This window comes from Cimex lectularius, unplaced genomic scaffold (assembly GCF_000648675.2).
Source record: "Cimex lectularius strain Harlan isolate CLEC.00 unplaced genomic scaffold, Clec_2.1 scaffold96, whole genome shotgun sequence".
Taxonomy (NCBI): domain Eukaryota; kingdom Metazoa; phylum Arthropoda; class Insecta; order Hemiptera; family Cimicidae; genus Cimex; species Cimex lectularius.
Genome location: NW_019392676.1, coordinates 1265883 through 1283258, shown reverse-complemented (window position 1 = coordinate 1283258; position 17376 = coordinate 1265883). Strand labels below are relative to the sequence as shown.

General features: G+C 35.4%; 2 non-coding genes across 2 annotated transcripts; both read left to right on the top strand.

Moving 5' to 3' along the window:
* The first annotated feature begins 1034 nt into the window (after positions 1–1034).
* LOC112126436 lies at positions 1035–1153 on the top strand. The gene has a single exon (XR_002909971.1). It is a non-coding gene; the product is annotated as a 5S ribosomal RNA (ribosomal RNA).
* Positions 1154–1160: 7 nt separating this feature from the next.
* LOC112126435 lies at positions 1161–1279 on the top strand. Its single transcript, XR_002909970.1, has one exon. It is a non-coding gene; the product is annotated as a 5S ribosomal RNA (ribosomal RNA).
* The last annotated feature ends 16097 nt before the right edge of the window (positions 1280–17376 follow it).

The window sequence follows — 17376 nt, the reverse complement described above, 5'->3', positions numbered from 1 at the left end:
AACGCCAATTAGCGTCGTCTCGTATTTACGAAGACCATTTGGCCGTAAAGGGATATAAGATCCATCGGGTCATACTTCCTGTTTTTACATTTTTTTAAAATGAATTTATAACAGCCGAGTAAAACAACATGTCGTAGATGTTAAGAAAAAAGTCAACACTTTTATCAATGTGTGCTTTAATAACATCCCGGGGTGATAAATTCCAAACTTCTGTTTACCTTACTGTGCTTACAGAAAAATTAGGTTGCTAAAGGCCAACAGGAAGAATTTTAGCCCTAGCTGTGAATAAAGGATAAAAAACAAAGAATTGCTAGTAAAATCTCTGTCTCTCAAAGATAGAAAGTTAATTGATTACTACCAAGAAAAACAGGCGAACAAACACACCAAACAATGGTTGCGGAATATCACTTACCGGGTGCAAAATAAATATTGTAGAAAAAGTCGCACTCAAAATCCTATTTACACATGAAGAAAAAACAAATTTTTAAAAAGCTTCTTCTACTGCTTTAATTTAATCAACAGCCGATTTAATAATTTAACTTTTAATTTTAAAAAGTACATATATATTATGTAAATATCTTTAAAGTTTTATAAACGTATTTTTTATATTTTGTTAATTAAACTAGATTAGAACGAGAAAATAATTAAACGCCACTGCTCTTTCTTATCAAGATCACGAAAATTACTGGCCCCGATATGGATCTAACTGTTTGTATATTTGCCAACATTCGTGTTAACAACAAACATTGAAACGAAAGAATTTTTTATAAACATATTGTAGTTTGAATATTGAAGTTCTGTAAAATTAGAGGTGCATGTTTTATTTTTCCTTTGTTGTAAAATGCTCTGGCAAATATGTGTTATATATTTTCCCAGTAAACCAGAGCATACTGATTAAGGGTGACTAAATAAGGGCAGAGCAGACCTTTAATAAAAGGGCCCTATCCCATTTGTTCAAAAAATTCAAACTGCATATTTCTTATGATTTTAACAATATGGGTTAATAACGATAACTATCTCTAAGACATCTTATTGCCAACGTCCATACCATGCTGAATACACCGGTTCTCGTTCGATCACCGAAGTTAAGCAGCTTCGGGCGTGGTCAGTACCTGGATGGGTGACCGCCTGGGAACACCACGTGCTGTTGGATTTTTTTAGCCAACGTCCATACCATGCTGAGTACACCGGTTCTCGTCCGATCACCGAAGTTAAGCAGCATCGGGCGTGGTCAGTACCTGGTTGGGTGACCGCCTGGGAACACCGCGTGCTGTTGGCTTTTTTAGCCAACGTGCATACCATGCTGAATATACCGGCTCTCGTCCAATCACCTCATCTTATTTGCTTGCCATGCATGTAAAGAAAGGTTGCTCGTTGTGTCCCACCTTGGTGATGGGTACACTTCATTGTTTCCTTATAGAGAGAGCGTAGGTATGCTACCTAATATGAGAATTATGCTTCAACACGAAAGCTGGTACCTGGATTTTTAAAGGAAAAAGGGTTATTTTATTTTATATAGTATAAATATTTTATGTTCCCTAGTATGTTGAGAGTAAATGTATTTATTAGCGTTAATTATTGAGTTGGAGAGGGTACGATGGCCGCCGAATATTGTGAGTACCCCATCGACCCTCAATTAGGTTAGTTATAAAATACGTGTGAAAACTGATCGAGGAATATCAAGTACTTCTCCACCCCAATGAGTACTTGATATGTAAATAAGAATGTTAGAGAGAGAGGGTGATTTTTTCTTTTTTTCTTTTTCGAGGGTTCACAATAGCAGAGGTTATATCAACCCTCGGGATGTCGGTGTTTTTGAAAAAAGCCCATTTGTAAGAATGTCCGGTTAGAATGCAGGGCCGCTGGATTCGAACCCGGGACCTTTACCTTACAGTGATGAACGCCTTGTCAACGCCTAAAACGTTGCGGCCACCGACGCCCCCTAAAGAGAGAAGGTGAATGTGTTTGGATTTACTACTTGATTGCGTTGGGGCTGAAATGACTTAGCTGTTGAGAACACTCACAGCCCAACCTCGGTGGTTGGACGGATCAGAGAGAGATCTGACCCCGGCTTATGAACACCCGGGATACGTGATTCTCAAGGCCTGCCGATAATTGATTGTAAATTGCACAAGGCTGGATTTGCTGGTGAACTGCAAGGAGTGCTAGGCTCAACTCTGAACAAGTATGCGCAGATTTGAGTTTACATAAATCAGTAATAAGTATTTTCCTGTTCGATGACAATATACATTTATGTACCGGTGGCATAAAACATCTAAAGAAGTCAAAAGGCTAATAAAAGATGTTATAAAACGGATCATGTATGTTTGAATAGTTATTTCACATTAAGCACACTTCGTACATTGGGTGAAGTGTGTGTAATGAGACCTTGCAATATTGCCTCGAGTTTTCAATTATTCAACCCCTTGTCAAGAAGGAGGGCTGAAGCTGGTGCAATTTCAGCAGTAAATTTCATTAAAGTGCCCAAGTAGTTGCAACTAATGGTCTCATTGAAAGAGCGCTATTATACAGTTCAACACATTGTTAGGAAGCGAAAGGGACTTTTCCGAGCGTGGAGGTTATTTACTTGCAAATGGGTTCAAGCCGTTACGTTTCCATTGCCGTTATTGAGCTTAGGGCTCAACTTGAGCTAAGTCGTGCATACATCGCCGCCTACCTCTTCCCTCGACCGCAAGTCTAAGTCGACTCCGGTGAAATTCAACAAGAGGTTTCCTCTGACGGCCCCTGAGTCATTAACGGGTAATTTATGCCTAAGGGCTGTTGAGAGGGACGGACTACTCGTAATAAAGCGGGCCCCTTTGCACAAAACACCTTATCCGGCCCGTACACCTGTTTCCCCGCTTGTCAGTCAACTGTCGCTCTTGAGCCGAAGAGATTAACCAAGAGAAATGGCCGGACCTTAATGAAGAAGATAGAGGCCCGCCGAGGGCTGAAGGACAGGCCGTCGCCGTTGTTAAATGGAGGACCCGGATATCCATCTCCTCGAGCGCGTTACTCTCCGCCACAATGATTTACCGGGGGTTTATGTAAATTGTAATCTAAGGTAAACGGCTTCCGGGCCGCCTCTCTATTCCAGGGAGTTCCTAATCGGAAACTTTGCACATCCGAGTTCCTACTTCACGCTACCGGCGCTAAATTGTTACATTAAGCACTGTATAAACCTAGGTTGTTGCAAAATCCATTGTTGATACAAGCTACGTTAAGTTGAAATGATGACTTCTTGCAATGGGTAATAAAAAAGCTGTTTAAAAAAAAACAACATAAAAAATCTTTCATAAATAATATTACCTCGATGGGAACTAAATAAAAATACTGTTTTGGGTGCGGAAATGACCTAGCTGACGATAGCACCCGAAGCCCAACCTCGGTGGCTGGCCGGATAAGACCGAGGTCTGACCCCGACTACTAACAACCGAGTGATTCTCGAGGCCTACCGGTAATTTATTGTAAATTACAAAAGCTGAAATTGCCTATGGACTGCTATAAAAAATGGCCAGGGATTAGACAAATTAGAAAGAAAATTTACTACACTGTTGTTTTGTCGACCTTTGAGGAATATATACCATGTACTTTGAACGTTTTAAAAGGTTGACGAAATGATATAACCATATATTTAAAATTCAGGCCTACGGACTAAAGTTGTAAATAAATGATTGTAGCAAATTTGAATTTTTCTCGCGATTTTTACATCAAAAAATGAAAGTAAACGTGTTCCAATATGCAAATTTGCGTATGGACAGTTTTTAGAGTTTGTTATATATACAATCCAGAAATCTTTATGCGGTGAGTAAGATAAAATATATAAATAAAAAATTGACATTTCAGTGTTTGAATTGTTAATTTTTTTAATTTTTTAATTTTGTTTTACAGGATTTAACATCTTTTTTTTTCTTTCTGGGTATTAAATAAATATTTGTTTATACTATGTTTTAAATTGGGAATTTCAATTAGAGGTAAACACACTTATTCCTTAATCCAAAAGAAAGATAAAGGATTTTTCAATGTTTACTTTTTACGGAATTAAACTGTTTGTTCAGTCTCATTTGAATTCTGAAGCAATAAACTGTTTAGTTTTCATCATTGTTTACTCAATTTCAATTTTTAAATTTAAAAGTGCCAGTTAGCGCTGCAGAAGTTGCGCGTGATGGGGCACTTATTGATGATGGACGTTCTATCAGGTATGCGGCTATTGCCACCGGAGTTCCGTACGAAACTACGAGACGCCGTTTGACGTTTTCGAAAAATTAGATCCTACCATAGAAGGCCCGGTTCTGGATGCCCTATGATGACAGAACCACAAGATGACCGTTTTTTGACATTAAGAATTTTGAAAAACCGGCAACTTACTGTTGTTCAAGCGATTCATCACCTCCAGGAAGTTCGAGGTGTCCAAATTGCTGAACTCACTGCTCGAAGAAGATTAAATCAGTATGGACTGATGGCTTTTCACCCCGTAAGAGGATCAGAATTAACCAGAACACACAGATTTCAAGTCTTCCATTTTCTCGAGAACTTAACCATTGGTCTTTGGACAATTCGTCTGCTGTACTTTTTACAGATGAGTGTAGATTTGCTCTACGATCTCCGGATGGACGTGAAATAGTATGGAGAAGACGAAATGAATGGTACGAAGCCTGTAATTTTTCCCGGAGCCAACCTTTTCAACGTAGCTCAGTGATAGTGTGGGCGGGAATTTCAATGGAAAGTCTCACAGAGTTGTTTGTCGTTGGAATCTAAATTTTGGAACATCATGCGTTGCCTATCCTCAATGAATTTAGCGACAATCGTACTAATGCACGATAAGGCCCGTCCACATGTCGCTCGCATAGTACAAACGTACCCTCGACAGCATAACATCAGGGTCTTAGCCTGGCCAGCCCTTTCTCCAGATTTTTAACCCCATCGAACATTTATGGTATAACCTCAAAAGGCGAATAAGAGCAGTCCATCACTTCCTGATACACTCCAGGATCTTGAAAGGACGTGAAGAATGGGCTAACCTCCAGCAAGAGACATTTCCATACCGGTAGAAAGGCAAGAGGAGGAAATGCGCTATATTGAAATGTTAATTAAAAATGTAAAACAAAATTTATCTGTCCATCTGTTCTTTTCATTTTCCTTAGCAATTTACATTTTGTTTTTTAGTTTCTTAGACAAAGTCTCAATTTTGAAACGTTAAAAAACGTGAAAATTTCAAATCACTCAGTGAGCAATAATTTTGATTAGACCCTGAGGACTCCAATTAGTTTTAATATTTTAAAACGTTGTTTCATTTAAATCCAATGTGGAAATATTACCCGCATAAAACATGCATTCATCGCTCCTATTACAAATGCTAGCTTGTTCATCCGGCAAGCCAATGCCATCTTGTTTAATGGAAATTTGGCATTAATGCTAATCACGATTGTCAGAACATAATCACCGCAGTTTTGGAGAATTGCAATGGCATAATAGCGAGGTGAATATTCAACATTTCTAAAGTCATTAACAATCTTCTGTTCAAGTGTGAAAATGTAATTTTTTGTGAATAAAGTAACTAATTTTTACTGTGAAAAATATCGTAGTTTATAATGAACTTTTCATTGAATTTCATCATGCATGATTTTTTATACATATATCCTTATTTAGTTTTATATTATCTAATTATGTATGTAATTCCTTTCAAACTACAGGGACTAAACTGCCTGCTGGACTCACTTGGAATGAAATCACTTTACAATATTTTTTCAAATTATTCTGAATTAAAATTCTATGAAAATTCAACCCTTTCCACCTCCTGCACCTCCAATTTAACAAGATTTTCTGTTGTTTCGGTACATTTAATTTTTCTTAATTTTGTTCTTCTCTTATTCACTTAGTACGTTTTATTTATTTTTATGGTATTACAATTAAATATTTACTTGTACATTCATTTCGACAAGAATTATGCCAATTTTTTTTTATTCATGAGGGACCGAAGTCCCAGAATAAAATTTATTTCCATATTTTTCTTACGCATTCTTCTTCTTCTTCTAGGATCTATGCCAACATTTCAACCCATAGGTATAGGCAGGTAAGTAAGTTGATATTGTATATATGTAGGTTAATAGATAACTACATAAGTAATTTGGTAAATAAATAGATAAATAGGGTGTCCATATTTAGGTGAGTAGGTAGAATGATAATAAATATACTGAATAAATATACAGATTATAGGGAAAAATGTTATGCTCATAGTTAATACAATTAAGTTATCGAACGTAATATTTTGTAGCTAGTGTTCTCATCACAAGTTTTATTGAGAGAAGGTTAATCAAATAAATTATGTTCATACGTAAATAATTTGTTTTGTATAAATGTTTCAATCTAAATTGTTTCTTAGTTTGAGGCGTTTTTTCACGTTCTTTATGTAAATACGTTAGCACAATAATTATCTTATTATTATTAAATAGAAATAAAAATGGCAAAAAGAAAAACAGAGAAGAAAATTATTCAGAAATCGTGAGATGCGGTCTGGTGTGATGTAGGTTTCAGAAAAACATTTTTTTATCGTGCCAACGTTTCGATCTTTATTGAGATCATCTTCAGGGCTCAAAGTGTGGCACTCTCAACACGACACCCAAGAATGGCAAAATTACACAGAAGACAAACACTTTGAGTCCTGAGGATGATCTCAATAAAGATCGAAACGTTGTCACGATAAATAAAATGTTTTTCTGAAACCTACATCACACCAGACCGCATCTCACGATTTCTGAATAATTATCGATAAAAGGTCACTAATCACCGCACACACAGAGAACAAAGTTTTTCTAACTGCAGAAAATATATAAAAAATGGGTGTTATGTACAGCAGTGTATTAAATATCAAAACTAGGCATTTCGGTAAATATTAAATAGTTAATATAATAATTTTTCAAGTTTCATATAAGTTTTGCCAAGCTTGAAGATAATTATACTTGTTTACATGAGAATTTCTGATTTTTGTGGTTTTAGTTATGAACTGTTAACATCATTACGATAAATTTGGGACAAATGGGTAGGTATACTACGTTTAATTTTTCTTAATTTTGTTCTCCACTTATTTATTTAGTACGTTTTATTTATTTTTATGCTATTACATTTAAATCTATACTTGTATATTCATTTTGGCAAGAATTATGCCAAATTTAGTATTTATTTTTTAATTCGAGGGGGCCCAAAAAGTCCCCCCATAAAATTTATTTCCATATTTTTCTTTCGCAAGCTTGAAGATAATTATACTTGTTTATATGAGAATTTTTGATTTTTGTGTTTTAGTTATGAACTTTTAACATCATTACGATAAATTTAAGATAAATGGGTAGGTATACCAGCTGCACTGTTTATGATTATCGGATTAAGATTATATTTTTGATAAGCGCGAGCGTATTATCACGCCCTCTGTAAATTTAATTCATTATTTCATTACGCTAGAAACCACAATTTTCACTATCAGAAATAGATCTTCATATTTGTTAAATTTGTAAATTAGTATTAATATTTTGTCGTCCTGATGTAGGGTATTTTTTTCTCAGATAAGTTGACAAAGGAACTTCACGCTTCATATCAAAATCGCTCTCTCGGGGATTTTTAATATGACCTGTACTTATAAGTAAAGAAAAAACGTAAATTTTTGAATGATATATACAGACGTGTAGTGAATACTCAAACTAGATATTCATGCAACTAATAATGTAGTTAATGTTTGATTTATATTTTGTAACCTATTATATTTAATTATTTGTTTCTATGATAATTTTTAATTGTTGACTATTTTTGTAGATTGAAATGTATGAATAATTTGCTAAGATTATTTCGACAAATAAATGGGCAGGTGTACTGGCTGCACAGTACAGTGTAACCATATGGAGGTTACAGTTTGTAGATTTTTATATAGAATGGATAAGCGCTTGATCTCTCTCATTATGAATTTAATTCGTAATTTCATATTGTATAAATTTTATTAATTATTAGTAATTTTCAATATTGTTTTTTAATTACATTTATTTGAAATTTACAACTACAAACATTGTATTAAGTAAATATGTTGAATTTATCATTTGAGGCTCTTGTAGGAGAAGTTGCCCAGTGGCAATACTCCTTCACGATATCTTGTTCAGTCTTCACTCCATGAGATTGACTCGGGGCCACTTTCGCTTTAATAGTCTTGGAGGATTTTTAGGTAGGGTCGGAAAGGATAAATGTCGTGCTAATAGATTACTGTGTGTGTTCAGTGATTGATGAAATGTTTTATAACGAGTTTGGATGGGTTCAAGTACAAAAGGGATCTGTAGATCGTTATGAATAGTGTAATTTGAAACGTAAGAGGAGCATTTATAATTTGACGGAGAATTTTAGATTGGATTGATTGGTGGTTTTCGGAATTGGAATCCTTGGTTGAGCCCCACACTTCACAACCGTACGCCCAGAGAGGTCTAATCATTGTCTTGTAAATTAAGTTTGTTTTCAATGTCGAATTTTGATAGTGAGTCAAGTAGTGTTTTTAGTAATTTTTAACGTTTGCTGTCTTTTCAGTCTTGTGTGGGAATTCCATGTCAGTCGTTTATCCATGAAAAGTCCAAGATAACAATGGCACAAGATCAATGGTAGGCAATGGGATCCATTTATACTCACTACAGAACAGATATTTTTACGTAAGGTACAATTTATCTGTACGCTTTTCGTTAGGTTTATCTTCATTCTCCACTTTGTGAACCATATTGTTAATTCATCCAGGTATTGTTGTAAGTGTTGAGTGTTAATTGAGGGGGTCGAATTACGTGTAAGAATTGCTGTATCATCAGCGAATGTGTGGGTCGAAATGTTAACATTTGTAGGAATATCTGCAGTGTGTATGGACAATAGAAAGGGCCAAGTATGCTTCCCTGAGGAACACCCGCCGTGAGAATTCAGTTCCCTGACGGACTCAATAAAATCGATCCGTCTGATAAGATCTCAGTATAAGATAATACGTATGAGGGAGGATGTCCTTCAGTTGCCAAAGCAAGCCCGAGTGCCAGATTCGATCAAAGGCCTGCTCTAAATCAAGAAAGAGACCCAAGCAATGCTGTTTTTGTTCGAGGGAAGAGGCTATATTGTCAACAACAAAATGTAATTGTTGATTTGTCGAGTGAAATGTGCGAAATCCAAACTGATGATCTGGAATAATATTAGAATTTTCAATTATTGGTAATAATCGTCGGAGAAGTAGTTTTTCAGGTATTTTGGCAAGAATAGAAAGGAGACTAATGGGTCGATAGGAACTTGGAGGATCAGGTTTATTTGGCTTATGAATCATTTTAAGTATAGAGAAATTCCATTGCAATGAAAAATACACAAAATTTAAAATATCAATATTGTAAATAAATTTTTATATTTGTTAATCTGCCTTATGAAAGGATGTAGGGCATTGACTTTTTCTTTCTTCAAAACGTCAACATAGGTTCGCCAAATTACTAATTTTAATGTAAAATTATTATATTGGTTGATAGATCATTTTTTTGACTAGGGTTCGCAATAGTAGAGGTCATTTAAACCCTCAGAGTGCCGGTGGTTTTTAAAAAAAAAGCCCATTTGTAAGTATGTCGGGTTCGAATGCAGGGCCGCTGGATTCGAACCCGGGACCTTTACCTTACACTGATGAGCGCCGTGTCAACGCCTAAACCGTTGCGGCCACCGACGCCCCAAGATAGATAATATTAAATTCACTAATTTCGTGGTCCGCTTGACCAATTAATCGTAATATATTAATTGGTAAAGCGGACCACGAAATTAGTGAATTTAATGAATTAAAATGATGTATACTTGACTAAAGCTCTCCGTGGCCATTTCATTTGTCGCCGAGAATCCAATCCGATTACACGACATTTGAGAAATGGCAAAAAGGAGGGAAAACTCAAAAGGTGAGGTTGAGATGGGAAGTTGGTGTCCGAGTGAATCGAGGTCACGATAGCTCAAGTGTTAGAGCAGTGGCGTATCTAGCCGAAGATCGTGGGTTCGAATCCCGCTCGTGCCATTGACTTTTTTATCCCAACTAAAAACCTTAATTAATCGTAATAGATAATATTGATGAATAAACAATTTCATTTTGAAAATTTTCGTTTAGTTTGCTATGATGTTTTCAGTAAGGTCTGTTCATGCTCTGCCAAGAGAAGATATTTTGTATGTGCTGTTATTAATATTACGTTTTATGTTATGTATAAATATTAACATTCTACAGGTTTATACCAGTGTGTTTAACTTGAGTTGAAATTTCGGTAAAATGGAGGGACCGAAGGTGAGTACCTCCTTTTTCATTTGTTTGTAATCTCTTGGGCGATAGCCGTGTAGGCATAAAACTTTCGAATCGCTACCAATAAATTGAGTATAAAACGAAACAGATGGCCTGGCGAGTTATGAAATCCTTGTACAACCCTAAAATACCTTCACCAGGGTTTGCCTTTGGCCCGGTGAGGGACTCGTAAACTTTTATGCCGGATTATACTCGAATCTGGCGGATATCCCTGCCTCCCTTCGGCGGCTCTCGGAATCCTCGGGCATTCCCAGTTATTTTAAAACTGATTTCGGGGCTTATAAAAGTTTCGAGAAGGGCTTAAAACGCTTTTGATAAAATCGCCGGAATCGTCGGCAGTTTGAATTTGAGACTTTGTGACAACCTGATGGAGACGATGCTCCCACTCGAGGATATTTCGGTAATTTCACTGTGATTTATTTCATTCTGGCCCAATAAAAATAAAATGAGGCCTTGAAACGCTGTCATAAACATCCCCCTTTTTTTGTCTATCGGGTCCGAACGGTTCCTTTAAATCAGGCCCGGTTATTATCGAAAAATTATTTCATCTTTCAATACTTTACATTTATTGCTAGCAGTCCAATTAAAAATAAATAATGAAAGCATATACATCTTTTACATAGAACTGTTTCAATTGGGTGATTTTTGTTTTAATTGGATTTATCGGTACTAAATAAAATAGATCATCGAATGAAAACCAGTAAATACAACATATCATACAGCAACAAAAGAAAAAAAGAAAATTTTCTTTTATTATTTTTAAAATGTTAATAAAATAAAACCTTAGTATAAATATTTATTATTATGGAATATGTGCTTGGATCGGTAAATTGTAATCAAATGAAAATATTAGCGATTAACTTTTTTTAAAATTTCATAACAGTTTTTCTTGATTTTTTTAAAACTTTAAAAAATAATTTCGTAGACCAACGTAAGCCGTTTTTAGTTTAAAAGTAACAAATGTATAATAAATTTTAAATAATAAATCAACAGTAGAATTAAAACACTGTATATTTATTTTGCATTTATTGCTAGCAGGAAAATATTAATTTTTTTGCAATTCGGAGGCAGGGTCGAAAAAGGAAAAGGCTGAAACGAATGGTTGATTTCACGCATAGGGCATACTACGCTTACGCATGGATAGTGTCCATTATGCACCAAGAGAATATACATTGAGCATAATTTACAATGAAGAAATGTAGAACCCTGCAGGATGAACTACGGAGCTCCAAATGTAACATTCCATCCGTTTTTTAAAATATAGTTCCTATTCACAGTAAATTTTTTGCTACGATCCGGATTTCGAGCCTTTTAGCTCATCATCAGGTTGAAGGACTTCTACAACCACGTCTCTCGACATGAATTGCCAAAGTGAACCATCTGATACCTCCGCCAATGCGACATTCCAATTAGCAGCTGATTTTTTTAATGGCGCTCAATTTGAACGTGCGAAACGCGGAAATTATAACACAAATAAATATTATACTAGTAAATACTTAATATTATTAAATTACTATAAAAATAATAACAATTAAAATAATTAGTTTAATTATTTGGATGTTTGATATTATTTATGTACATATTTAAAATGGGAGGTAGATCAAAATCTGTTATATTATTAATGCATTTATCACCATGTTCAATTTTACATTTTTTAATTTCAAATTTCTCAAACCAATCTAGTTCTTTCCCTTTGTTGAAACTATGTAACACTCTTGTATTTAAATTTGAATTGAAATTATGTTTTGTTTCTTTTAGATGGTCCTTAAATTCCGAAAATTTGCTCGATTTAGGCAAGTGTTCTTTTACTCTTGTTTTTATTTCTCTACCGCTTTGTCCTATATATTTAATATCACAATCATTACAATTGAGTTGGTAAACCCCACTTTTTGCCAAGTTGTCTACTTTGTCTTTAGGTTTTGAGAGGATGTTTTTAAGTGAACCCGTACTTCTAAAAGCTATTCTAAAACCTTCTTATTTAAAAATTTGATTAACTTTTTCCCATAATTCACCAATGTATGGCAATTCCATTCTACTGTACCATTCCATTGTGACAGGGCTATCAGAGTTTTAAATGTATATAGTATTTGTTTATGTGTTGCGTTAATGTGAATTATGAGCGTGGATTATCACCACCCCGAGAAATATGGAGTATTCTGGGTTGAGAGCATGATGTGGAGATAGACAAAGTAATCTATTAGCGTGAATGGGGGGTTAAACCCACCCCATGGAATATCTAGTCTTTGTGCGTTATCTGGTATCTTGTTCCTCGTTTGTGTTTACATGTATGTTGTTGTACTTTTAATAATATTTTCAAATCTTCATTAAACTCGAGAGGTTAGTAACTTAAGAAAACTGGATAAAAAATATGGTAGAGTCAGTAGAAAGATGCACGTAAGAACATCAGAATTTTGGGTTGGCTATTAGATGTTGTGGGCCCGTAATTAATATAAGCTATTATTACTACTAGCTAGTTTAAAATTTTAAATTGAAGACATCGGTACTAAATAAAATATACTTGGAATACTGTGTATTACACCAGATTTGTTAAACCAAAATAAACAATTACTACTATATATATTTTAACAAGATAAATTAGTAGAGCAATTGATATTTTCCTTTTTCATTTGATTCTTTACATTGACTCTTTCTCATAGTTCTCCCCGGACGCTACTATTCTTTAACATTAAGTCCAGAAAGTATTGTCTGATCGTTTCTAGGTATTCACCTCCGGCGAAGCGAGCCATCGGCTGGAAAGGAAGCTCCAGTGGCCTGGAGAACAGCTGGGATTACCTCGTTTTGAAATATGGTCCTTGCAGTTTCACAGATGTATAGGACGCAACGATTTTTTGTACGCCAGCTTCTAATATTTTTTGTACGGGTTTACGATCCGAGAAAATAAGCTCTTCTGATCTTATCATATGTTGAATTTTTCCTTATAGTCCTTTTGATAGATGATTTAGATTCAAAAATAATTATGCACTAGTCTGTATTTTATATCCTCATAAATCTCATGCAAGTTTCTTGCTTTCATTTTCATATTCCGCCTTTTATGTTAATGGTAGGTGCCAAATAAAACAAGTTTTTTCCATACTTATTTTATTCACATGTATTAAGCAATTTTGCAGGGTTGTTTAAATTTTGAATGTAAACCTTTTCTGCAGTGAGATATCCATCAGGAATAATGCACGATTAAATCAACCAAAAATAGGAAAAAAAAGTAGCACCATATGGCCGCAGATTGTTTCTATTAAATGTGACTGTTCTTTCTCACAGGCGAACGGCGTTATTACATTTTTCTTTCTCCCTTCCTCCTCCAACCAATTACATTCGTATATCTCTCAGAAGGTAGCTGTGTCTTGATGCCGGCTGGGGGAAGAAGAGAATTGCCGGTGGCCGAGTCTGGAAGAGGAGGGTGAGTCTGACTTAACTAAATAAAGAAACCCGTGATGAAAGTGGCTTTCAGATACACGAGGTGCTCCATCTCTTAAAGGACAGACGAGTAATGGCAATCTTCCCTTTTATTTTCTGTATTGATTCCTTTTCCAATGTGTACGTCATTTTCACCGACGAGTGAAAAGGTCTTTGTAGACAGGACTGATTATTGTCATTTTACAATAATGATCATCAATTATAATTAATTAATCTTTATGTAAGGTAATGGTTGAGATAAAAAAATTCAGTGTCGCGAGCGGAATTCGAACCCACGACCTTCGGCTAATATGCCGCTGCTCTACTACTTGAGCTATCGTGACTTCGATCCACTCGGGCACCAACCTCGTGAAAAATGGCAAAAAGGAAAGAAAATTCGAAATGTGGGTTGAGATGGGAAGTTGGTGTCCGAGTGGATCGAAGTCACGATAACTCACAAGCGGTATATTTAGCCGAAGTTCTTTGGTTGAAATCCCGCTCGTGAACTGTCTTTTTTATCTCAACAAATGCCTTACATAAAGATTAATTAATTCAAGAAAGTTATTTGGTCAATCGGACCACGAACTCTATTTAAATCAATTATAATTGTATATGGTTTCTTAACATCAGATAATTTGGAAATAGTGTTACCTTCAACAACAAAGGGAAAATGAAAAAAAAAAAGGGTTTTATCTCCACTATAAGATGATGTTCCTCTGCAACTCGACAAATAATGAGTCTCCAGCTTGATGGATGCTTCCCATACAATTCTTTGCAGGTGAGACGTTATTTGAATCGTCACTTCAGAGATAGGTGTATAGGAGGCCTCATCGGTCACCCGGTTTAACTCCACTTGACTTTTTCTCTGGGGCCTTTTAAAAAACTACGTATACGCCAATCATAACCCAGCAACCGTGGTTGAACAACTGCGGCAAAAGATAGTACCTGTTTGTCAATCCATATTCCCTGACTGTATCACTCTGAGCACCTGCGAAGAGTGTTTAACGAGAGCGAATCTTTGCATCTTTACGGAAAACAGGCAGTTCAAACATGAAATATGATTAATAAATAGCAAATCAGATGACTGTTTTTTCCCAAACTTTCTGCCATAACTTTATTTTTTGACCAATTTAAAATGCGATTGCACCATTGTTTTAAGCGTAAGAAGTCCTTTAAAATGGTATGTCAGGATGTATAAGGTCGTATTTGAAATTTTGAGGTTGAACTGGGCCTGAGGTACCCAGTATAATTTTTCTACAAAAAAATGGTTAAAGTTGGAAACCATTTTTTTTTCGTCATTGGTTCATGATAAATTCAGCCGTGCCATCTAAAAAGGGCACACTGTATGTATATATACATATATACGTACACACATAATCAGATATGCGCCGGGAGCTCCGACCCGAGCGGCCACCAAGTCTTCCTTTCGTGAGTCCAACCACTAAACGGCACCCCTCTACGGAGAACATGATCGGCAGGCAATGCCCCCGTCCAGGCAATGCACCACGGCCGTATACGTCGGAGTAACAGGCCCAGCGTCGGTAGTTCTCGATATTCCTACACGGGTAAGTCATCACCACCCGATAAAAACATTGTACTAATAACTTACTTTTACTCTTAAGACGTCACACACTCACCCCAAGGTAGTCGATATTCCTCGGGCCGGATTAAACAACTTTTTTCTTTCACACTAATAAATTACATTCATTACAATAAATTAACAAAAACTTCTATGCATAATTAGAAGTCCCTACAGCACTAAGGTACCCGAACAATGCTCTATGCTAGCTGCCCTGTCTCAAGACACAATCCGACGATATGCTAAAATATTGCCTATATAAGTAAAGCATTCATCAGTTTACAAAAGTGCTTGACGTTATTTCATCTTTACCTAACGGGCACTACATGGTCGTTTCCTGCCAGAAGGTGCGTTTTTCTTAAATGTCTTATGTTTTATCAGTAACTCTTTAACTTTTCGACCCGTTCTCCATGGAGCCCAGCGGTTTCCCCAATCTTCACTAATAGCCTTAAATCCGATGTGGGGAAGCTTACATAAAAAATTCAATTAAAAACAAATTACTTTGGCAGTTGAACATGGGTGTAAAATACGGATGTACATACATGAAAAAACTGAGGAGATTTGTGAATGACTAATTGTTGAAGCTTTCATACTCAATATCTGCTTTATAGTAACATCTGGAAATCAATTGCATATGTTGAATATTGCTCCATATCTCATCAGTCAATATTCATTAATGGGCAGAGATTATAGATCAATGATTCAACATTCAATTCCCTTTATTGACTAATTGACTGAATATTAGCTGTTTCATCTTATATTGATGAGATCTAGCATTCAGCGAGTGCAAAGGTGTAAGAAATATTATATATAACAACTATATCTAAATACAACATACAATTGCGTGTTTAATTTGAAATGGGATAACACTATATATATATATATTTCTGTATGTGTTTTTGTCGTGAAGAGAATGGAAATCTGAGCGAGTAGGCTTGCATATTCATGTTAGTATTTGATCCCCCTTTTTCAATCTATGCTATCGCATATGAAAAGTATTATTTTTGTTCATTTATGCTCTGTTTGCAAGTCACATTTATTTTAACTACTAAAGGTAAAATTAAACTGAGTATACTTTAATATACTGTTCGTAAATATAGACTAAATCCTTCATAATTCCTAAAAGAAGAGAACGTTTGGACGCAGAGTTAAAATGCACATTATAACATTCTGTCCACGTTCAATGTATAATTTATTTGTGTGCTATTTAATACTTTAATTTATTTTTTATTGTTGTCTTTTGTTTGTTTGTCGCTATTGTAATTGGAAAAAATAAACTGGTCTATTTGTTTTGAATGTATCACAACCCTTTCTTTGACTGCACCCGGGTAAATAATTTTTTATTTCTGTGTTGTACACTAAAATTATGAACGTGAAAGTAGTACGGATTTTCTAACCGAAGACAAAATACCGACTGTATTGTATTTCTTTTCATTATGTAATGTTCAGTAATGATGATGATGATGCATGTTTGCTAGGAAGTGGGATTGATTATTTGTTCCCCAAGTGCTGCAGCCTTCTGGCTTGTACTTTCCTAGTTCCTCAGTTCAGTGCAATCTGCTCGAATCTTCTCCTGAGAAGTACTAGGTGATTGTCTATCGTTGCTGCAATTCAATCCATTGGTTTTTCTTTATATCCCAGGTTATGTTTTTATTGAGCAGTTGCTTCGCTTTCGAAGATGATTTTAGTAGCTGTTTCTTCCTCATCATTGCATAATCTGCATAACTGTTCGTTATTGCATACGCCCAGGTTGTATATATTGGTTAATAACCTTATTCTGTCTAGCGCCTCTAGAGTCACCATTCGTCTTTTTTGGATCCATTCTGTGATGGAATATTCTAAGTTTGTTTTGGTTAACCGAAGAATAGAATCAGGGTTTATATAAAGGAACAATAAACTTTACTATTATATATCGAGCACCAAAGCGAAAATGGGGTTGAAGGACAGGTAAAAAAAACTGGTGTAAACAAACAAATAAAACAAATTGGTTTTATTTATTTTAATTACTTTCGTCTGCCAAAATTTGAGTTTGATGATAAAGTCAAAGAGGGCAAAATTCAAATGTTCTTAATAA